The following is a 25649-nucleotide window of genomic DNA, read 5'->3' on the forward strand; positions in this document are numbered from 1 at the left end:
ATGTGAAACTCTTCCAGTTTAAGCTGTGGTTTACAGCAAATCTGTAATGTTTTAGAAAGCGTTACAGAAATGCAAATCTCGGTATCAGTTAATGCAGTGTCTATGAGCAGCAGACATAATAAATAATTGAAGTGATATATCCTGCTGATTCACAGTGGAAGGAAAAAGCCCTACTGCACACAGCTGACAGAACAACAGATACTGCTGAAGACAGTACTTTACACATTACTATCAAGACTTACAATGCCTTCAACTGAAGACCAAATCCTAGCTAGCTAGAAAAGAATAGCATTAAAACCCAGGTGTATCTGAGAATCCAGGATATTATGCTATAATCCAGAAAATAATACATTAAAAAAATGTTATTCAAAAGCATTGGCTTCTCTAAAGACTTATACCAACATGCCGTCCTTATTTAGATTCTACAGGTATTGCAACAGCTCTGTACTGGAAGCTCATGCCATAGATGTTTTAGCCAAAGGTCTCAATATTATGATTATAGCTCTTCCATAGCAGTCATAAATATTATTGCTTATTTGCCAAGGCCCTGTTGACAATCCTCAATTGTGGGAATCCTTTCAAACAGTTTTGCACTTTCAGGAGTCATTATGGGGAGCGGGAGGAAAGTTGTTTTATTTTGCCTTCACCATTGTTGCAAAACCAGCTCTTTTTGGTTGTTAAAACGCTAAACTTTGTGAAAACATTCCAAAAAAACCAAGAGATGCTGTCTCTTTGCAAATGCACACACACACAAACCAGTTCTATTTGCAGAAAATAATAAGAGAATAATTACATATTTTTAATAGACTATTATCGAATAATATAATCGTTAAAATGAGGGGATGGGGAAACCCGTTCTCTAAATTCAATGGAATAACAATCTTTCCCTTGGACCCTGAGTTTATGCCTTCAAGTTACAAAAACAAAACCCCTGGAGAACTGGCAAAAAAACTATCACATTATTGTTGGCACCAAAACAAAGGAACTTTTAATCTATTTCAACTGAAATCATATGATCCAGTAGCCTGGGGGAAGGGCTATTAATAGCAGTCAGAGCAAAGCAGAGAAGACATCAGCTTTCCTCAGCCAAGAGCAAGGCAGCAGGTTCTCTGCACTCTTTCACTCCCTCCACCCAAGTGCATGAGGCCAGTGGGTGGAAAGCCCAGAAGCAGTGGGCTTGCAGAGGCAGAACTGGGTACCTAGGCTTGTCAGCTTCTGACAGCCATGCCCAAATGCAGCTACAGCCTCACACCACAGTCCCCCCCCAATGCCAGCTGACCCCACTTTTGATCATAGCACATTTGAAGAGCTTTTAGGCTACTTCTGCAACACACTGCGTGTTATTGTACTCACAACTGGAAAAGACAACAGAGACAGCACGGTAAAAATTAAATTGGCTGTAAGTCCCTATCTCCTACTTGGTATTGATAATATATTCCTTTAATGAGGGGCAGGAGAGAAGGAAAAAAAACCCACAAAACAACCAAGGAAGATGAAGAAATGGCTTTCATCAACAGAAATTCATACATCAGCCAACAAGCTGAATAATCACAAAATGAGGGAAAACCCTGATCCAAGCATTAATAATTCAATTAGTATTCATTGAAATAACATTGATTTTAATTAATCTATTTCACATCACTGTTCATATCCTATGTGCTTTCTACTACAGCTTAAAAATCATTAGTGTATGAGCCTGCTAAGTACTCATACCTTTAAAAATAACAAAAAGGAGACATTAACTTGCTGAATGAATATTTTAAAGCCTCAAATAGTCAATAAAGAAAAATGAAATGTAATTGCTTGTTGCTGTGTATTACTAATATGGAATACACTAGTATGTTGCCAGTTGTTCTATATACATAATTTGATTCATTGGAACTTTAGTATATTAAAATATTGGTAAAAACTGCATTAGCCACCAAAGAATATTCTTACCAACTTGTATTTCACAATACAATAGCTGGCACTGTTCAGTGATTGACTGAAGCAAAACACTTCATTTATTCTACTGCTCCACTCTGAGCTCATCCAAAATACACAGGAACAAAAAAAGTACTTGTTTCTGCCTGAAGAAGGCCCAGCAGATCGATAGAGAATTTCTATGTCCATGACAGAGCTTTGCTAGAGATGATGTGGAACAAGGCAGATTTCCACAGGAAAACTCCAGGAATCACTGTAATTCCTAAAGATCTTCACACCACAGCAAGCCAGAGCCAGCAAGAATGAACTTCACTCCCTTACTTTAGGACACAGTTTCTCTTTTTTATGTTGGGCAATGCTGACACTCTGGCCTTGGCCCTTTGGCAGAGTACCTTACCAGTGAGTGCCCATCAAGTTGGATAAAAAGATGAAGAAGAGCAATGCAGAGGCAAATGTAATTTAATAGAGAGCAGCAAGACCAGTCTGGGATATCTGATGTATTAAAATTATTTTATAAAGAGATAAATATGCTCTCCTTTACATTCCCCTGCCATTATGTTTTATGTCATAATGATACAGTGAATTCACAATTATTGTTACATTTTATTTTAGCTTATTTGTTTTTGAAATATATTAAGGAAAATTCTGACTTTGCATGCAGTCTGATGTTTTTCCATCTGGCTGGGTTACTACAGAGATATGACAGTTCAAGTGATTGGTTTCTAAACAAGGTTTTTTGCTACCTATATGTTTCTAATTAAGCTCAGTCAATTTTTATTAGTTTCCACAGGTTCAGATTTCATTGCAAGGCAATTGAAATACTTTAAATCTTTTCACTGTCAGTCATCTGTCTCTGCCTAAGAGATGTCTTTCACATCACAGCTTTTACCTCATTCTCGAACAATGCTTATACTTGTTCTCTTAATTGATACTTGTTTACACTAACGATTTCTGCTATGTGCGAAATACTTTCATGTGTAAAATAAACTGTAAGTAGCATTTCTCCATCTCCACCCCAAACTCATTATTTAAATGCTACAGGTTATTCCACATTTCTGTATACACAGAACATAGAAGTGCTGATTTTCTTATTTAGTAACAGTTGTGGTCACTTTAGGTGTGCCAACAGTTCAGCAAGGGGCACAGGCTGCCACTGCACATTATCACAGGATAATAGGACAGAAGAATTTTACATTCCAGATATCTTTCCAAAAATACCATAATTGGTTTATCAACAGTACTCAACCAAGTGCAACATAAAGCTCAGGCACAAGTGTATTTTATATATGCATACATATCAAATATATATGTGCATAGATAGATATCTACATCTTTTTTTTTTTTCCACATCATGTGCAATATTGAAATAGATTATGTTTTCCATTGGCATTACACACCTTGTATCAGCCTGTAGCATGTAGATACAGTAAACACTATCACTAAAGCACAGAAATCTTTGCACACCACCCTGTAAACAACCTCGGTACACTTCAGTTTCCACAGAAGTATGTATTTGTTAAAGCTCTTTTACTGAAAAAAGAAAAACACTAATAGCACCATGGGAGTTTCAAGAAAGGCAGGCAAATTATGATCACATTTACCATCTAATTTGCTCTCTGAGGCTTGTTCAAACAGTGCAAACATTGTGCTCCTCTTCTTCATTTGTTCTGACAAGCAGGATGACAACTAATCACCATCAAGAGCTTTCCCACTCTCCAGGCCCCCGTTTTCTGTTTATTCAATTTGATGCCTTCCAGCCAAGGAAACTGTTAGCCCTCCCTGCCACCCCAACTGAGAAGGCCAGCTCTCCAAGGCCAGATTTCAACTAGAACTCTTTGTAGGGTGTGAATCCAGTGCTAAGCAGGAATAAGACAGGCTCTTTCTGCTGTGCAGTGTGTGATACCACCAGCAGTGGGTTCTGTATAGGTTGACAAAAACACCTAAGGGAGGCAAATAAGGTTTCAGACTGGCACAGAAAAAGGAGACAGGGGAGAGATATCCTCTACCCTCTTCCTTTGTTTTCTCCAAATGATAGTTCTGTCATCTACCAAAGCGTTGCCATGCATGCCCTAAAAAATAATGCAAAAATAATAAACCAAAAAAAAAAAAAAAAAAAAAGCTTGGAAAGTTACTTCAAGAATGTCTGCCTGTCCTTTGATAGATCTTGTCTTGACAACTGTTGCATTGATTTGCCTTGATAACACTCAGCCACACAATCAAATTACCTTGACTTTATGAGTTAAGCCAGTGTCATTGTCCACATGCCCCCTCTTCACCCAGAGCTTAGGCAAGACAAGACAAACTGAAAAGAAAAAGTACTAAGCCATACTACCTCACATGTTCATTGGGCTATAATAGTGTACAGTAGCAGATGCATGAGCCACAAAGAGGAGCACTTGTAATAAACTTTAAAGTGAAAATTATGTTGAAACTTTGATATTTAAAGATGTAAAAAGTAGGTATGAGTATGCAAATAAGGACTCATTACAATTCAACCTTATTGATCAGAGGTCATATCAAAATGGAGCAGTATGTTAACATATATGGCATAAATAATTATAAAAAATTTCACTGCTTCAGCTGATATTCTATTATTTCTAATAATGCAAATAATGTTAACAGGCTAACTTCAGACTCAATTTTAAGAGATCTTGAGCTTTGCATTGACCAAACCCATAGCAAAAATTCTTTCTTTTGCTTTATAAGCACTTGAAAAAATGCAGCTAGGTATTAATTGATAAAAAGTACACCTTCTTACCATGAATCCTATCCCTTTACCTTCAGGTAACAGCCCATAACCCCACCAATGTCACCAGCACCACTGCATTAGGGTCAGCTATCCCAAAAAGTGACATCAGGAAGCTGCCTGGCTCAAACATTATTCTACTTTTTGAAAGGTTTTTAAATGTTTTCCTGGATTTTGCCAGCCTTCTGTTTACACACATAATTAAATGATCTCACTACAATACATTTTGAGACAGGTGATTGTTCATTAAATATTGTGAAAACTTGTCCTAACACAAAATGCATACATAGGTGTAATATTTCTTTCTAAAAAAATCACTGTTTTTATAAATGCTTACTCAGGTAAAGATCTAGAAATATAGTATCATGTGCAAGTTTAGAGCCTCACACACGGCAAAGGGATACAACAGGCCATGTATAACCCACTACTTCTTAGAAAAACTATTTGAAACAGAGAGGAATTTTGCAAAGTAAAGACAGCAAAGGTTTCTGTAGAAGGCACAATAAAATTCTTTACTAAGAGGTTGGTATATTCTTGGAAGGTAAAAAGACAGGGAAAAGCCATTCCCCTTGTTCCTGCTGCTTCCAAAAGTATTTGCAATATCTTTTTCTTGGAAAATTTTAGGGGACAGGAACATCAAGACCGTTGTCTCTGCTGCATGTTGTTACATGAGAGCATTCAGTATTTTCTCTATTATAATGATAAATATCTTCATGGCAGTGAGAGGTTCCCCCACATCACTCTGCCATCCATGCATTACACCAGTCTATGGACCAAAGAGGTGTATTTCCTGATTTAATGATAAATCTAGCAGCCTAATGGATTTTAGATTAGACCAGTCCACTCTCATGTCAGTACATAGTCTTCAATAACTGTCTGAGTCTGAAGATGTTCAGTGCTGAGTTACTGTCTCCAGATACTTCATATGTCATTTCTGTAGGCTATATGTAGGATACTTATATGGCCCACAACAAATTCAGCGGTGCCTTTTCCTTTAACCATACTGCTGTTTTCTAGTGGGCTCATTTGTGATTTTAATTTGTAAAGCTCAATTAAGCCACCATCCCCAAAGTTGCATGACACTGCAGAGCTGCAAAAGATGAGTTACAGATTTCTTTCATCTCATCAGCTTCACAGCATTAACTTCAAGGATCAGAAATTTTAAGCTTTTACATCAGATACAGACACTTGCAAAAAGAAATTGAGCCCAAAGTAACTTTCTTTAACAATTAATACCCTGTGCAACTTCACTGATGTCAACAGAATCAAGAGGGAGGTAAATCAGTGTGTGTTTTTGGCAGCTTTCCCTTTTCTGCCAATTAGAACAATTAGACTCTAAATTTCACATTGAGCTAAAAGAAATTAGCAGTGTTGTCTTGGTCAAATGTTTAAGTAAATAGCACTTGCAGCATTAATAATAATTGCAGTTTTTCAGGGTATCAATATCACATTCCCATTGGCTCATTTTCCTATGCTTACTACAGTGAATGTATTTTGATGAGTGACATCTGATTTCTCCGTGTCAAAGGAGAGAGTTGGGTTTCAGCTGCTAAAGCAGCAGGCTGCCAAAGCAGTTGGACTCACCTTCCCTAGAGAAGATTTCAAGTGCTTCTGGGAGGCACTTGGGTACAGAGGAGTAGAGCAGGTGGGAGGAAATAGAAAGAAGATAACTGATTTCAGACAGGTGGGGAAAAGGTAGACTTGGGCTCCTAAGGAAGAAAACACATCTGAACCCTTTGTCTATTCTTAAATGGCTCATAGGGAGTACATTTGAAAAAGTTTATTATAGCCATGACAAGGCTCTTAGTAAGGAAACAAAGACCTTCTCGAGGGGAGGTAGGCTGTGCTTTAATAATGGTACTCTAACTAATTTCTAACTACAGCCACTGTATTATAAGCAAGCACAGACCACGGGATTTCTCGTGTTCTTTAATGCTCAGTGAAGGTGACACGATAGGTAAAATTCAATTAAAAATGGAAGCAATATATTTTGATGTGTAATAATTTCCCCTTAAAATAGTTTGAGAGAGATGCTTTTTCAATACTGTAGATGTGCAGACAATGCTGTCAAGTATCTGGTCTGCCCACTCCTAGTTCTGTCGATCTCTTTGAGGCCAGGTCAGACTAAATCCAGGTGTTTCCAGCAAATGTCTTTCTCTGCTGCATGGGAATCATGAGAAGGGGAAAGCCAGAGGTACAGTGGCAACACATGGGAAAGGATGCAGCTCTGAGCAGCCACAAATTCAGAGCCATTCTTTGAGAGGAGTTAAACTTAAGAGTCCACTGAAGTCAATGGGAATTTTGCTACCAACATAGACAAGACTTTAATTGTCTCTAAAATTTTGTCAAATAAACAAAGTCAGTTGACTTCAAAAGAGCTTCAGCATTATGCTTCAGATGCAACAACTCTAGGTGGGGCTTGAAATCATTTTAGATTAGAATTACAGGTGGAAGTCCTGTCAACTCTTTTTTTCATTTAAGGGCAGGTTTCCTTATATAAAGTACTCTCTTCCATTTGAACATTACATGAAAATCCCTATTTCCAACACACCATATTAAGCTTTTTACAGCTCAATAGGTTGCTAGGAATTTAACATCCCACATCCTTGCAGTGACTTACACACCATGAATAAGGACATGTAAGAATAGACTGAAGCAGAAAGGAGTCAAGTAGTAAGAAAACTAGGAAATGCAAATATTTTACCTTGTCTTACTATCAGCAGATTGTTTTCAGAGAAACCACAAGCTACACAAATAAAAAACAAAGTATAAATACTAATTGCTTTTATCTTTTGTCTGTACTCAACATGTCTAAGGCAATATTTAAGCAAACACTAACAAGTTATCTTAAGTAAAATGACATCTTGTTTTTTTTTGTTTTCTAAAATGCTACAGGAACTTCTTATGCAGTGGACCAGTCACAAGAAGCCACATCACATAAAAGAGGAAGGATTAACTTTCTGTTCAGCTACTTGCACAGCCTATCTCAAAAGCAAAAATAACACCCCAAGTATATCTGAAGATAGCATATTTCTGAAGAAAAGCATATTTCTGTCTTCAAAGGAAGCGCTACTATAAGTCTCCTACCAAAATGTAAGTTGTCAGTAAAGCCAGTGCAACAGCAGCATGTCAAATCTAAGGGCCCTGGCTGCAGAGCCACCAGCCCTGCCCATATGAACACTGCTGCATGCACATGTTGGTCCAGGGCATTGTGCACCAGCCTGGTCAGTCCCAAGGACAGTCTCAACATTCTTCCATTTTTAAGTTAAAAAGCTAACTAAACCTATATTGCACAAAAAAGTCCTCTGTAGTACATTTTTTTCCCTAAATCCAATAAGAAAAGTATTGTATCAAGCAGCAGTAGCTAGGTAGTCTTTATTGGGCTCATAAAAGATTATGATTTTGCCCTATTCTCTATATAAGTGAATTTCTTAAAATATCATTTTTAAAACGGCACTTCTTCTTCTCATGATAGTGTTTCTTTAATATATTAACTTTCCCACATCCCATACTTTGATGGTTCGGCAATTTTCTAGTTCATTTTAAATCATTTTTTGACAAAACAATACCAACAGTTCAGTAAGTGTCCCACTGCATTTTGCAATTTACGTTTCTTTTTGAAATACCCTCTTACTGAATAGCTTTAGCAACTAATAAAATTCTTCAATTTCAAAGCCAAAAGAATCCCATTAAGCACTAAACTCCTGAGGAAGGGGGAAGGACTAGTGATACTGACTGTTGAGGGTAGATTTTGGTTTTAACACTAGTAAAGCTTTTTTAAACCAGTAATACATTGCAATTAACAGGTTTCATGCATAACCCACCGTATGGATTTTTGTACATTTGATGCTTTGACATACAGATGTGTACACATACTTGTAGATATGTGCATACAGGCATGTAAATATATAACTGTGGAGATATATATAAGTATGTAGTGACATATATACACAGGCACATATATACACACATATCAGCCACCACTGTTAATTTTCTCTGTCTGACTAAACTATAATGAACAAGGAAATATAGTGGAAAGTCACCACTATGAAATTAAATATATTCTTACGTGATTGATAAGATGCAATAACTAAGCTGAGTAGAACCCTGGTGAAGGCACATAAACCTTGCTAACATAAATTCTGTCTGTTAACAGTGAAGTGAACTGCTAATAGGATCACTCTCAGTCTGTGATTTATGGAAACTTTGCATCAGTAATAGTATGATAACTAACTTTTATAAATTATAAACTTCTCTTGCATTCTGACTTTGGAAAAAAAATTTACACCCTTACAAAGGGCACTTGTCTAAAACTAGGGACATAAGCAGAGCTGCAGATCCAACTTTTTAAAAAATTCACACCATTTAACTCCTAATACCTGTCCATCCATTGGAGACAATCTTTCCCACTTGAGATAGGAGCAATTTCACTTTGCTTCAGTACGAAGCAGAATACCTTAGGTTAATATTTTCTTTAGTTTGGCTGTGGTACTTTTCTTAAACTTCCACTTGAAAGAAAAATCTAATGGTTGAGGACTGCACCTTCCCCAAGACATAACTGGACTTTTGCAAGAAACAAGCACTGCAAAATCAAGTTCTGCAAACCTTTCAAATATGTTTTGATTCTAGCATGGACAAAGAATGCTTAAACTCTCTCTAGCCTTACATTTAATAGTAAATACAACTCCTTTACAGTCCATATGAGATTATTTTCTTTAAACACGGACTAAGTGTTTTACTAAATATTTGCATTAAAGAGCAAGGTCAGCTTCGGAATTCCTACAAAAGGGCACTAGAACAAGCCACCTAAAGAATGATACCAAGAGAAGAGCATGATAGCCATCAGATTTGAGAAAGGCAGGTAGGCATGTTTCAGTTTGCTTCAGTCTCTTCCACTGGTGGTATGTATTTTGGTGAGTGGAAATAACAGCTACAGATTATATGTTATTTCACAAATAACATAAGATGTTATGATTGTATGAACTACAGAAATATATGAACATGTATTTTCATAAACAATACATATGACAGAATCTTAAGTTTAATTTATTTCACAAACAGAAATGTTTGTCCCTTTACTCTATTCTCCATTATCCCAAAAACAACTATATTAATAATTTCATTTTGGTTATTGTCCTGGTAAATCACAGCATTACAAAAGGGGTAAGTTTGTAAGGATCCAGAGTAAGGTACCACAATATTTATGTCATAATTTCTATTTCTTCTAGACAGGATAAAATATCTGGCTACTGAATAACAAAGATGTTTCCAATTTCTTTCATCATTTGAAGCAATCAATGTAAAAGAGAAAAAATTCAAGAACTAAAATAAATCCTGTAAAGAGTCTGCCTTAGTGGCACTCATTTTAGAACTGTCTGCCTTTGCACTTGGATTTATAAATGCTAATTATCAAGGTCATCACAGATTTGTGTGGTATTTTAGGTTTTCCTTTGCTTTTCTATTAACCTGAGAAATAGAAGTGTTCTTTCTAAAATTATTATTCTAAAATTCTAGAATATCTCAGAACTATGCTAGATCTGCCTAGACACTCTTTTCAACAATTTCCCCTTTAATTTTCAGAGGTTACAAGAATCAACTGCTGTAGGAACTGCATTGAGAGATTAAAATGCTGTTCCCCACAATTAATATGTCCCTCCATTGCAACATTTACTTTCCAAAGTATTATTATCTTCTTTGGAAAGCACCCACATTTGTTTTCCTATTCCTTAAGGTATTTTTGCACAAAAAGATACAGTAATTCTGCAAAAAATATCCCTGAAGTAACTTTAACATAATTAATAAATCTAGCTTCAACCTAGACCTGGGCATTCTTCATGCCCATATTTTATCAGATAATTCTGGCTTGAGGTCTCTAGAATCAGTGACAGGTGGATCACCTAACTAAAGGAAATACCTCTGGATAAAGCTAAGCCAGCAAAATGTCTTTTGCTGCTACCACAGTGGGCTACCATTAGGAAAAGAAACTAACAAAAACTTTCCCTCACATACCAGGATTGTCACTGACACAATGATAATTGGCTTACAAGAGGTGATAAGACTACAGACAAATGGTAATATCATGGCCTTCACCTTTACGCTTTCCTCCCCTGTGTCTTTGATACATCCCTCCAAACAGGTTATCTGCAGGAGTGATGAGGAGGTCTCATTTTGGAGAAAGATAGAGAATTAAGTGGAGATCTCATGTGCATGTCAGGTGATTTAAGTCTCACTGCATACACTATCATACAGTGAGTGGAAGATAAGTAAAACCCCCCTCCAAAAATAAACAGAGCAAATACGGTGCCCAACCAACTCTGACTTCCCAAAATAACAAATAAGCAACTGAAATTCTACACCTGCAGGACAAAGGTGCCAGCAAAACAGAAAGGTAGTCAGGTGCTTTAGATATCAAATGTCTCTGAGCACAGGATACACATATCATTTTTTAATAAACTCAGTTGAAGGTGGGTATGAAATTATTCCAGGATTTAAAGAATGCTGTTCTCTACACGCGTGATATAGAAAAACACATGACAGCTGTTTGAATTGAAACCAGGGAGAAGTAGATGCAGAATGTTCTTGGATTGAAAAAGACAACCAGGGCAATTTAGTGGACATTACTGAAGGCAAAAATAGTCTGATGGAAAGGATGGTCACTTACAGAAGCCAATAGACTTTGAGCATTATAACGAATTCCAAATACTACTAGAAATGTTACAAGTGGCATAGATCAGTATAGAAATTACAAGCTGAAATTTAACAAAAACACATCTTTGAGTTGTACCTGATTTGACAACTATCATGTGGAAATACACAGGTTAACATGCAAGGGAAAAAGGCAACAATTGCATGATTTTGCAATCAGCAAAAACCCAGAGAGCATGTATGGTAAGAACAAAGTACCACTAGCAAAGAAAAATTATTCAAAGAAGTAGTAAACACCTTCATAAAAGAATATTTTTGTCACTATCTTCAACCAGACAACTCTGATGATATAAAAGATACAAAGATTTTTATTTGGGTGATAATATTTGGAACAAGAATGGGGTGAAAAGCAAGAGAGCATGGCCAGAAATTTCTGAGCAAGAACCTAGATGTTCAAAGGCTAAAGGTAAGCAAACATGTGACATTGTAGAGAGCAGAAACAACAAACCTAGGCAAGAAGTTACCTGGAGGAGCCAATTTCACAATGAGGCTGTGACTGACCAGCTCTACCAGATACACAATGGGTACTTTGATGCTATGGAATGAGCTCTGGAATGAGGAACACACATAAAGACCTGGTGATTTACAGACAAAAAAACTGTTTCGAATAAAAATCTTGGACAATGCAACCGGTGTTATATGTCTTTGCTAGTATCTGCATCGGAAACTCTTCATATTTTCTATGGGAGAGTGAGTGATAATATTTTAGGCATAATGACTCTACAATAGTATTATCTAAACATAGAAGTAATAAAGCTAAAAAGTACCTACCAAATAAGTCTTTACAACTTTTTAGTATTGAAAGGAACACAGAATTTACTAAAATGGGTCTTAAGCTGTCTCTGTCTTTTGCTAAAAAAAATCTCAGCGAACTCTCCTTCCTTCCCAGGTAGATATTTTCTTTTTTTCTTTTCCAGCAGTGGAAGATGTGCAAGCTAAGTCAAAGCTCAAAAAGCTTGAGCAGTTGTAGACACTCTCTAGAATACTGGAGAAAATTTAATTGCTAAAGCTTTTGTTCAGAATGAAACAAACTTAGGAGTGCCTACTCCCCACATCACTAAGGAGTCAATGTTCAGTGCAACATTGCACTTTCAGGATGTACATTTATTATATGTGAAAACTACTCAGGGGCTGAAAAAATATCTCAGATAAGGGCCGGAAATACCCAGAACTGGCCTAAAATGAAAGGCCAGAATTGGAATCTTCAGAGTTATCCCATATGCCAAAAACTACAATGAATAAGTCAACACAGGCAGTATAAAATATTGACACTGCAGGTCTAAGTAGGATAGATTTGTTTATGTTGCTTGGAAAAAAAAATACACTTTTTTTAGATTAATATTCTCATTCTGCTGAGGCAGCACCTCCTAATAAAATGACATCTAAGCTTGTGATGGTGTATATGCAGTATTTTTACCAGATACAGCACAGTTGACAGTAATATCCAACAAAGGACAACTTATTAAGCAAAAGTATAAGTTCTAAGTAATCAAGCAATTTAAAAGTTTTATTCACAAGAATAATGGATTTAATGACAACAATAATGCAGATACTGAAAAGGGCACCTAGTTAGACTCCAAGCCATGTTATAACAGTGCAGTATCACTACTTTCTTTAACCAATGCAGGTAACTGGTGGCAATTTTTAAAGTGTTACCTGAAAACACATATGGAACAAAATTAATAGATAATAATTACAAATGTTAATAATATTATAATTTATTTAATGGGAGTTTAATATTATAATTTATTTAATGGGGTTCCTTCCCATTGCCACTGTATGTAACGCTGTCTGTGTCTTCATAATGTGGGAAACATTAGTTGCAAGCCTTAAAAAATGCAAGTGAAAATCCTGGAATTGCTGGGTACTGTAACATGGGAGGAATAGGGCACCCTATTTCAGTTTCAGAAAGGAAAAAGATAAGAGGCGTCAAATTTACCTCTTTGCTTAATGAGATTGAGGGCAAATAACAATAATGCAATATTTGGAAACTGAACATCAAAACACAATGCAGTAAAAGAAAATGGGTTTTCTGGCTTTGCTCAATGCTGGATTCAACTTCTCAAGTCTAAGTAACAGCACCAAACATCTCAAATTCTAACTGGATTAAATAATAGAACCGTTATCAGGTTAGTTGTTTATAACTTAAAATTGTGTTGAATGCTACCTTGTTTATTTAACAGAACTGTTACAGAAACTTGGAAAGAAATGGCATTATGGAGCAAATGTCCAAGTTTCAAAACTAAAGAACCAGCACTATAAAATCTCTTCTACTTGAAGAAAGAACTATCAGATAAGGTGTAATTTTTGAAAGCAACTGATCAGGGATAAACTTATTTTCCAGCCTGTTGTGCACTCTTCATCCATAGTCAAGGATGTGGCATTGGACTCTGTCTTCTGTCAGAAGAACAACACTCCTAAAATTATAATTTATACTCATTCAGAATTGAAATGCAGGGTTTATTGCTCAAGAGCCTGGCAGCTGAACAGCAATATGCGGATCTACCCTGTGAACAGTATGTACTGTAGGCAGAATTGTTAGAATGAAGACTAAAGATAAAGCCAAGACTCCTGGTGAGATCTATCAGATGCTTATTAGCGCAAGAGATTTCAAAAGCTACATGACAGAAGGGATAAAACAGCTGAAAATAATCTCATATAGTGTACAGTCAAGAAGGAGACACAGAAATACCAGTGCTATGTGTGAATATAAGCTAAACATTTGTAAAAGCAGTTCAGCCGAACAACTGATGTAAAAAGAAGACAAAAGTACTGACCTACTTCACAGCTCTTCGTGTTCCAACTACCTCATACAAGCTTTAAGGCTAACAGGTCATCTTCATCCTCATTCATTCAAAATCATCCTCCAACTTTCCCTTTCTCTTCATCTGCCAAGAAACCTGCAAGGCGATTATTAATGTAATGCAATGTGGAAAAGCAGTTGAATGAAACAGTGTCACTGCATTCCAAGTATGGTGGAAATTTCTTCCAAGAATCTCTATCAAGTCACCTTTGATATTTATAGTAGATTTGCAGCTCCTTCCCCCCAGTTAGCAAACTTCTGTGCATATCTACTGAAGAAGAAAGAAAGGGAAAAAAGTGCCTTTGCCTCAGGATAAATGAAAAGCTATTTCAGTTATGGTTGCTCTTGACAGTGTCTGGTGTGATAGGAACTTGCTGAAGACCAAGTTCTCGGCAACATACACAGGGAGAGTGACCTTTGAGTGCAACAATAGTTTTGTTAGGATGTGAATTAAAATCCATATTGATCCACAGAGGAAAGAATACAATAGAAAATTGGGATATACTATGTCTGGTGCTGGAAAGTCATTCATAAGAGTACTCAGGCTCCACATAAAACACAGTGCTATCACTGACACAGTAAAGGGCCCAAAAACTAAGTAAATTTCATGGCCATGACAGTACTATGGTCACTTGAAAGACAAGGTGGGGAACTATGATTCTATTCTAACTCAATGGCATAAAGCAGAGAGTAGATAAAAAATAGGACACATACTACTTGTTTATAAAGACTTTAAGGGAGAAGTGACTTAAGCAAAATCCTTTAATGGAATATTCAATAAAAGCAATATGTCAACAACTTTGTATAAAAGCTCCTGCACAAAACTGCCAGAATCAGATATATTTGCCCTATGCTGTTTTGTATTCTTTTTCTTTTTACATAATATATCACAACAAATATTGATGTATTTCAATTATACACTATGTACTATTTTAATCCCTGCTGGAGATTAAACAGTAAGTACCTTTTCAAAAACAAAACACAATCCATCCCAATATTTAAATGGGAAGATAACAAAATTCTGTGTCACAGGGATTCAAACTTTCACGTGAATGTAAAGATATTTCTCAGTTAACTACCTAATTTTCAAGTACCTACGAGTGAACTATACATATAATGCGCACAATTTACATTATATGCCCTTCTCTGAATAGCTGGAAAAGACAGAAGGTTTCAGAGTAATTTTGTTAGAGGACGCTCTTATATAACCACGACTATATACAGTAAAGAATCAAAACATATTGTAGAAACAGCAAGGTCCGAATTGTTAATCCACCAAATGGATGACCAGAAAATGCAGCATGTATTTACAGTGTTGATTAGGGCAAGAGAATTGAGAGCATCCTGAAACACATGGAGCCCAACAATGCAATATACCCAACCAATATTTATTGCTGCCTCTCTAGAAGCAATTTCCATTTTGATGTGTTCTCTCACACATGATGTTCCGAAACAGTTAAGTAACATGAAAAATACAGGTTCAAGACTATATCTGTCACAGATGAAAATACAGCATTTATGCAGCATTACATAATGAAGCCTCTGGCTGACAGACCCAAGGTCCTTGCAGGACTGCCAAAAATCTACATATTGTCACATGTGAGAGATTTTTACATTTGCTTATGAGAATTAAAAAGAACCCACATTAATAACCAAAACAAAACCCACATAGTTATTGAGTCTAAAGGGCTGAGGAGATTTAACAGTGACATTTGGTTGTGGCAAAGGTCACCTATTAGTTCACAAAAATCTGCCTGGAAAGCCACCTATTTTAGCCAATGTTTTATAGAGAAATCAAGGACCGTGTTAAAACTAGGAGAGGGGGTGGGGGAGTTGGAGTTGTGCAATACTGAGGGTAGATCTGTATTTGTTCTGAACTTAAATGACAGCAGAATTGTGAGGAGAGAAAAAATGGTGGCAGCTCTTTGCACACTTATTTTAGAAACTAGGGATGAATTAACCCCATCAAACTGTTTACCTAACCAGTATATCTAGCTAAATTTTCTACTATGTTAATGTAAGTGAAATTAACACTGATTTTTGCCAAATAAATACATTTTGTGGAGATAATCAATGCCAAGCATGAAGTCCCATAAAAATGGAACCCAACAAATTTAGGGAAGAAATCATATGGCATGCTATCTGCAGCAAGAGATGAAGGGACTGATGATCCTAGAGGTCTCCCCCACTCTGTTTTCCCAAACTACTACATATAAATTAGATAGCAATTTTCACTAGTAGCTTAATCAAGTTTTGGACATGTGTATTTAGAGTTGAAACATGAATACATCCTCTCAGTACATGATCCAGACTATAAGATGATTATTTCTGCTCAAGTCCTGCACACCACCACAGCCATCGCTTTCTCTAATGCTTTAATCTAATAGAACAATTAGTCTAGTTAAGGACTAGACGTTATATTCACAATTTTACAAGCGTTCTCCTACCCCTAAGTATCAGAGAATGCAAGAAAATCACCCTCGCATGTCTTAGCAGGTAAGCATTAAGTATTTTCTACCATATATGAAAATTATCAAGAAGAGATATTGCTACAAAAAGCTGTACCTAACCCTATATTTTGATACATCTAAATAAATTTGTAGATGTAGATTTGTAGATAAAAAAGTATAAATATACACATAGCTATTCACATCTGTATATATTGCCACATGATTCTGGAATAGTACATTTGACAAACCCACACAAAAAAAGGAGGCAAATACTCCATGTTTTATCAGGTCCTGATTTAACCTACCTGACATCCCGATAGAGCTGGAAAGTATAAACTAACTTTTAAGGCACTGAAAGTGAAGTAAACAAAAAAAATTCAAAAAGGCACCAAATCCCAGGTCTTCCAGCTTTTAATAGTGAACTCTAATCCACTAAAAAGCTACAGGTCTTATTTTGGGGTATTATCTTCAGTTTTTGACCACTTTTTCATGGAAATCTCTCAATCCCCCAATCCCATGAGGAAAACAATATATTCAATCTAAGGAAACCACTTGTGCTTTTTAATAGCCTTACCTGATAAAGAACAGGTCTTGTAAAAGATGAAATACATAAATGGAAAGCCATTCAATATTTGAGAAAGATTACTAAATTCACTACCCTAGTGTCAATTTTTACTTCCTAGGTTTGTTTTTTGAGGGTTTTTTTAAAAAGGCCATTCATGAAATATTAGAGACGCCTGTCTTATATTAATGTTGTGTCCTCTGACATCCACTCAGTGAAAGATAAAAAGATGGCATTAAGTTTTAGCAGTGAAGTGAAATGTTGCATGGTGCAAGGTGACCCAGTCTCATTTAACAGATTACCAAAATATAATCAAATAAAACCTATGATCTTTACACTGGCAAAAACAGTGCAGCAAGAGGACAAATGTGATTTTAAAAACTTAAAAGACCAATTGAAATGAATCATGTATATTTTTACAATGTAAGTGAGTCCTCTGCAGCTATCCAGTCCTTGTAAGAGCATCCATATTGAGGGCAAATTTTAGTACAGGCAGGTTCACCTTTCCCTACAATTTTTTCCTGCCAATGTATCTAAGTCAAAGCAAATATCCCAAACTCAATTAAGCTGTTTGATTACACTAAAAATAGTCCTTGCTCTTCATCTTATTCTCAGTATCTGCTGACAAATAACTCATAGTTCACAGAGAATGTATTGTCTCACTGCATTAATCCACAGCTGGGGGAAAAATGGGAAAAAAACCCCTCATATCAGTCTGGTGATATGTGTACAATTCAATTATACCACAATAAACTGTCGTGGGTTAAGATTACCAATAGAAATCTTTAGGAAGTACAGATTTTGTGAAACAGATCTAGACTTAATTGGTAGAATTCTTTTCACACAGTGTGATTTTGATTGCTACCATGATTTCCATACACCTTTCTCTAATGTGTTTTCTGATAGCTACTGACAAACTTGAGATATTTTCATGACGCACTTCGGCTATAATCCACTATAGCAATTCCTCCTTTCCAAACCCTCACATTTAGTCCTTCAAATCCATTCACTGAGAGCTGCCTCACCTGCCACTCTGATTGCAATGCCTCCCAGACCCTCATCAGCTCACCTCATCTATCCACTGTCACACAAACTTGGGCTCGATTTGTTGAAATGAAGGAAACTTCTCCTAGGGTCGAATGATGTAATTTGGGGCTGAAATTAAATGAAGCTAGCGGGTTTGGACAGAGTGTTAGGTGAAATTCTGTCAAACAAATCCTGAAAAATAAACCAAAACAAAACTATGAATTCATGCCTGTATTTTGCAGTGAACAATTCCTGGCAAAATAATTTTGAGTTTTAAATTAATCACAGGAGACCTTAAAAAGCATAAACAAGATTATATATATATTTTTTTAATTTTTAGATTAATTTTTAAAATTAATTTTAAATATCCTTTTGCAAAGAAGATAAGGCAGAAGAAGAGTTAGTGAGGGGAGAGGTGACTGAAGCTGCAGAGTTAAAACACCCATGAACATCCACAACTTCAAAAACGAACTATTAATACACTGGGACATCTCTGCTCAGATTCATACCACTAAACACAGGGCTTAAGAGCCTGAAAAATATATCCAAACATGTGAAAGTAAAAAAAAAAAAAACTCTCTGTATAAGAAAACAGCAGTAAAATCCCTTACCAATTATTCTACTGTGTTCTCAAAATAGGGCCAAGTGTCTCTTACATCCTAATTTTATCATTTCCTTTGCCCCATGTTAAAACGCCAGTGTAATTATCCGTTATAAAGGTTGACTAAGGTCCCTGAGAAAATCTGCTCAGGGTGATAATTTAGCTGGCTTTTTTATTTGTGGAATTTAGGCAAGAATGTTTCAAGCTCTTTGTCAAAATAACTGCTTGATCTGCTTTAGTATTTTTAATTGTTAAAAAAATAGCATTTTCTAATAAAGTGAGGAAGAGTAAGGTTAAATATTTCAATTTCCAACCTGTAAGAAGAGTGAAACATAAAAGTTGTGCAAAGTGATTCCTAATATTGATGTACTTGGAGTCAATTCTAAATATTTAATGATACCTGGAAATGTAAGTCTCAGTAGCATGACATCAGGGAATATTCTTTGACTTTCCACAATGCATTCAAGTGCTACTGAAAATGTTTTGTTTGTCATTAGAAATTAATTCATTACTTCACATTCTAATGGTTGTCAAAGTGCCAGACTTCAGCTGACATAAAAACTCCCATTTTAAGAAGAGAGATTTCAAGTAACTTGACCAAAAGGAAGATTTGCAGTGCTGAAAACTTAACTGCTTTTTCCTAATCACATTACCTGGCCCAACAATTAAAAAAAACCCCATAAACTAAACCCAAAACAGAACACAAAAAACTCCCCTCCAACCAACCAACACCTCCCCAAGTACAGAGATGCTGAATGGGAATTACTAACATGGCTACACTCCATCTAGGGGGGAAATCTCACTTCCAAAAAGTTGAAGCTTCTTTATCTACTTGTTTAAACCCTATTGAAATATGATTTTCCTGAATGAGGCTTTTATTGTATAAGCAACACAAAGTTTGCTCCTAAAAAGCCATCCTGCAAATGATGAAAAGCAACTGAAATGATACAAAAGCAACTTAGACTCGTGATGGTTTCTTCCAGCCAGACATTTGTTCTAGTTCTCTCTTCAAAAGCAATTGATTTAGCAGTGGTACAACTCTTACAACACAACCGCACTTGCTGCCTCTCTGTCTGACATCAACCACAACCACCACGAGACAGGAAAAGACTCAGAGCAGGTGAGAGAGCGAGGACAGTGCAAAGGTGACCCTCAAAAGATGCAGACAACCACAGTGTCCCACAAACACTCTCCCGGTCAAGCATCCCATGAGCAGGACCACAGGATCTTTCAGACAAAGGATAACCATATCAACACCCCCGCCTGCATTCCTCAGCCCTTCCTAGTGGTCACAAAATATTGCCAGGATACAGCAGGTCTCTCTCCACCACACCAGTTGTACTTTTGAGCCTTTCAAAAAAAACTCCAACCAAACAAAAAAAAACACCACACTTTTTTTCTTTCCCCCTAAAGTTTACCATTCTCTCGATCTCTGTCTTAAATACAATATTTTCTTCTGGCAGAACATTTTTCAAGGTACCATAAGCAAGACTCTTTCCACTGAGTGATTCCATGAAGACTGTGTCTTAGAAGGCTCTACTTTAATCTTTTTTTATTTTTAAAAACTTTCTAATTGAGTACTTATAGCAATATATGCATTCCTATGAAAAAGTCTACATAAATGTATTGGAAATTACAATTTTAAGACATTTCCAATCTATGAAATTTGACAGTGGAAAAATATTACTTCTCTAGAAGTTGACAGTGATTAAAAAAACTACAGAAGGATTATCACCGCCTATTAAATGTGATAGTTTGAACCATTTATATGGAATCCCTTTTTTATTTTATTCCTACTAGATCCATTAGCATATTTCCAGCTAATAGCTAACAATTGTCCACTGAATTAAAAAAAAAAAAAGCTCTCCCTAAACCTGCTTCAATGGCTAGATATTATGGCAATCAGTTAAAACGTTCCTATTTCTCATCCAATGGCTTTACACACTGCAAACAGTTACATCTGTTTGGAAACTAAACACCCAGCTGAGCACTGCAGCCTGTCCTGCAGAGCCTGTGGCAGTGTTGGTGCACCCTGTTCCTGCCTCAGTCTGCAGCTCCTGCAGAGCTCCACACTTGGGGCATTTCACACTCTACCATCCACTACTGACCTATGCCAAGAGACAGACAGGCAGGTCTTCAGTCTAAGCTTGCATGGCTCTGTTACAGTCATGTTTGCAAATGTACATTTTTATTTCAGACATATATTCCTACCTCAGCGAGCTCCTCCAGATCTGTGCTTGATGCACCCACTGTTTAGGTACCTGCAATGGCCAATAGGCCTCAACTGGCCAATGCTTTAGTGAGCAGCCTACTAGGGCTGCTTTGTGGCAGCTGCAGTGCTATGTAAGAACTCAGTATCTTATTTAGACCCACTTTATCTCCCTCTAGGACAAAAAATTATTTGGGGATTCTTCTATTATTTTGTATTATTTTTGTGGAAGGCAAAATATTTTTCCAAATGAACAAATACATTGCATTACTGTGTGGTCACTTACTAATTTGTAAACCATTATTTAACATCAGCCATTTTGTCCTAAGAGCATGCAAAGGCCTTCCTTGCTCCACAGTGACAGTCAACGTTCTCTCTTAATGAAAAGGACACCAGCTTGGTAAAGTACATTACTTTTTTCCTCCAATTTTCATTTCTGTGAATACTGCCACAACACATAAGTTACTCTTAATGTTCTTCTAAGTGTTGGTAAATGCTATTTAAAGTTTATATGGCAAGCCTGTAATTCTTAATGCATTGGATTTTCTACTTTAGTGGTTGTTCAACTGCTATGTTTTCTTAATAGACTCTTTTAAAAAGATTGTAATTAACTGCACTCCATGATTATATACATGAAAAGGATTGTTTGAACTTTTACCCTTGACATACACCAAGGTGAAAGAAAAGATGCAGGTTATGGCTTAATAGTTTTACTTAGATAAATGGTGACATTTCTTAATAGAACCAAACAATTCCATGTTTTGTTCAGCCAACTCTTTCTTCTTCTTTTATTATATTGTGTCAAGCAGGTACCAGAAGTGAGATGGACTCACGTCACTCAATGAAATACATCAGCATTCAGCACCTTACTTGGCATGGAATAGTTTTGTACATTGAAAAATATGACAGGATGCAATTGCTAAAGAGCTTTCAAATATTTATTTAGATTGGATGTCAACCTTTATCATAATTATCTTTTTTTTTCTCTCCCAATTACTAACCTTCACCTTCTCAGAGCAGGCTGAAATGTCATGTAGCTGGTCTGGCCATGGGAGAGTTTTCCAGCATATATAAAACCAAACTCCACACTTCTGCTGCTCATTTTGTTCTGTTTGCATGCAGCTGGGGGACTCTTAGAGCATTTTCACACATATATTCCTACCAAAGTGCTCACCATGAACAATTTTAACCAATGGCTAGTTTTTAGAATACCTGAGAGTAAAAAACCAGCATAGTTAAAGACCGAGGACTTAAGCTCAAGTTTTTCAGATTCTTGTCATGTATTCACAGGAGGGCTGTTTTGAACTTGTCAAACTAAGTCTTGGAACAAGAGACTTGGAAAACAATGGGTTCTTCTTATCATGACACTCATTTTTCCAGTCTAAGTTTTTCAGCTGTAATGATCTGGTGTTTTGTGGACAGATTTCCAACAGATTCTACCAGAGAATATGAACATGTTTGAGAGGTCTAGATTCAGTGTAAAAAAAGAAAGCTGCTGTTATGTCATCAATCTTCTACTGTCTGAACAGAAAACAATTTCAAATACACTAATAAATCCTTTCTGTTTTTCCCCAGTACCATCTCAAAATTTTACAAGATTACCTTGTAATCTCATCTGACTACCACAAGAGTCACTGTCTGCTAGATCACAATACTCTTCCAGCAACTTTCCTCAGCCGCTATTTTAGCACCTGAAAAATAGGGCAAGGCTTTTGGAAATGTGTGTACAAATGCCTGAATTTGAATGACTGACATTTTTATATTGCTCTGTGTGTATCAGCTATATTATGAAAAGAACACAGTTTTATAGGAAAGTCCAACTACAGCACCACTTGAGGCATAATTTCTATAGTTTAATCAGTGAATCACTTAGCATCGCATAGTTCCCTTTTCCTTTCTCAGTATGCCAAAATTGTTCATCTCTCCAGAATCATTCAGGTAAACTTATTTCATCATAGTAGGAATATTAAGAAATAGCTAGGCTTGCTGTGTCTATTCATCAGAAACAGAAATACTGTGAATGTTGAAGTTTCAATTTATTTCTGTGCTGGTCCTGTTTCAAGAGTAAAACTGAAAGACATATGATTAACAAAACAACCTGTAACTGCTCTAAATGCTGTCTCAGAGCCCGTGAACATACATCAGTGGTTTTGTTCCCATATAGCAGGGGCATTTATCCTTAACAGCAACAGATCATGAGCAAACTCCAAAAAATAAAAAAGACAGAAAAGAAGTTGAATTTCCTGTTTATTATTTAAAATGTGCTCTCCACAACTGACAAATTAAAGGAGAGCTTTATGAGCATCTGGAGAGAAAGGAACAGGAGCTCAACAGCAACTGTGCCAGCCCCATACGGCACCATGTGCAATATGGTCCTGAGCTGCCCATGCAGTGCTCCATTTGTAGAGCTGGACACAACCCAATTCCTGCAGCTCAGGACAGAGGATGGAATGAAATCAATCCCAGCTCCCTGCAAAGACTGAATGTAGCCCCCAGAGCCTGCAGTCTGTACCCAAGAGTGTACGAAGCAGCGAGGGAGCCCATGAGCTGCCTCAAGGACATTTTGGCTTGCCTAGAGCAGTGGGAGATTCACCTCCAGCCAGGCAGGAGAAAGAGTACATTGGCCCCTTTCGTGGCTGGGTGAGCTGCCATAGCCATGGTTTCCAAAGATGGTCACCAAAAAAAAAACAAACCAAAAAAAAAAAAAAAACAAAAAACAAAACAACAAAAAAAAACCAAACAAAAATTAAAAAAAAAAAGGGCAAGAGAACTCAGCTAAGGACCTTGTGTAGTTATAGTTATATAGTTACAACTATACAGAACATACTGCAATACAAAATTTCCATTCAAAAACAGTAACAAAAAAGCAAAATAAAACATCTGATCCACACTAACTTCAAAACTGAAGTGAATTCACAGCAAAACCACATATGACTGTCAGCAACCTTCACTGGAAATATGAAAGCTAAGAATTTTGCTATTGTATCTTAAGTAATCATTGTAGTATTTAATAAAAAGAAGAATTGGAAGTTTATTTGAAACTGGTGTGCTGAAGTATGAACAAGCTAGAATCAAGCATCCCAGACCCAAAACATAGCTTTGAGATGGAAATCTGCTTACTTAGAAAATTAGCTCAAAACACATTTCCTTAACTTTGCTGAAAAAGGCTCTTCCAGTTAAACACATAGGTCTGCCTACTGTTTTAGAGCTAAACACATGCACACTTATCAGTGTGATCGAGGCTTTAATCCTTCCTCTGGTGGGCTCAGTAATAAAGTGGGGATAACCACGCTTACCTACTTTGTAGAGTGTTGTCAAAATTAATGCTCACAGAGCCGTCAGTAGGTGAAAATCATTATAGCTCCCATCCTGCAATTGCTAATGCATGGGCTGCCTGCTGCACACACACTGAGCCTGGCAAAAGCTAATTGAGTCCTCTGAAGGTGCAGCAGTTTGTTCAGGCCCCATCAATAAACTGTTAAGAGTTTAAAAAACAAAACAAAACACCATCATGCTAAATGTGAACACAGCACAATTTTCGAATGATCTTGCAGACCAGAGCCTCTGGGGCTAAGCATGGCACAGGAAAAGCTTTTATAACAGAATACAATACTGGGAGGTATATATATAGCTATAGATGTATGTACAGGGATATAAAAATACAGCTATTAAGCCAGCTATTTGGTATTACTCTGTGGACACACTCCCAAACACACACTCCCAGGCAAACACGAGCCAAAGTGCAGACAGCACCTGAGCTACAATAAATCAATGATTGTATGCAAACAGATGAAAATATAGACACAGTACTGATGCACATTACTACCTTCCCTGAACTTAACTCTGATCTGGAAGACAAGTCTGGAAAAAAAATCCTACTTGATTGTTCATTTAGAAGAATGTAAATGAAATTAAGGAAAGATCTGAGCCAAACGAGTTTGCTCATCAATATATCCTACAAAACCAATTTAACTGATGTCAAATTCAAATAATTCACCTGACGTCACACTGGAGAAGTCAACCACGAACACCTCACAAATTATTATTTTGATCCAATTATTAGACCCAAATTAAAGCAAAAACTGCACTTTCTACAGCTGTTAAAGCAGTGACCCTGGTAGAGCATGCTTTTGTGCTGAACTTTTTATATCACCAACCTATTAATCAGGTGGCAGTTCAAACTGATGCACTATACATAGGTGACTTTGGCCAGTGCTTTAATTACTTGGTATTAAATGGTAATTAAGACTTTTCACATTCAGGTTTAATAAAAAAAAATTAGTGTAAAATCCACTAATTTAATAAAGAGTTGTGTTTTTTACTGTGCTTCAGCCTGGACACTAAGGATGCAGCAATTTACTATTGACAAGCACTAAAGGAGCAGGTCATTTCACAAGTATAGTGTGGACAAAGGTGAACCGGGCAACTGATGAAATCTCTGGCCAAGGAGAAATAGCAATCTCTGAGCCAAATGGTAATAAAGTTACTGAAATGAAGCAGTGTAGCTTCTGAAGTGAACTGTCATAAGGAGGATACAGGCTTCAGGACAGCTTGGCCAAAGTAATTAAAACTTTATTCCCTGAGAGCCAATCAAAGTGGCTAGCCGTACATCTGATTTTACATA

The 25649-nt window shown here is 36.6% G+C and overlaps 1 protein-coding gene across 11 annotated transcripts in view; it reads right to left on the minus strand.

Moving 5' to 3' along the window:
- FIGN (fidgetin, microtubule severing factor) overlaps positions 1-25649 on the minus strand; it is a 104543-nt gene that overhangs the window by 51488 nt on the left and 27406 nt on the right. For 7 of the 11 annotated variants that reach the window (XM_068195700.1, XM_068195694.1, XM_068195693.1 and 4 more), the window contains one exon: positions 14152-14274. The exons of the other annotated variants lie outside the window; for them this stretch is intronic. The gene's annotated coding sequence lies outside the window, so the exon portion shown is untranslated. The remainder of the gene's footprint in view (positions 1-14151; positions 14275-25649) is intronic. 11 annotated transcript variants of the gene reach the window in all.

Source organism: Anomalospiza imberbis, chromosome 7 (assembly GCF_031753505.1).
Source record: "Anomalospiza imberbis isolate Cuckoo-Finch-1a 21T00152 chromosome 7, ASM3175350v1, whole genome shotgun sequence".
NCBI classification, from domain to species: domain Eukaryota; kingdom Metazoa; phylum Chordata; class Aves; order Passeriformes; family Viduidae; genus Anomalospiza; species Anomalospiza imberbis.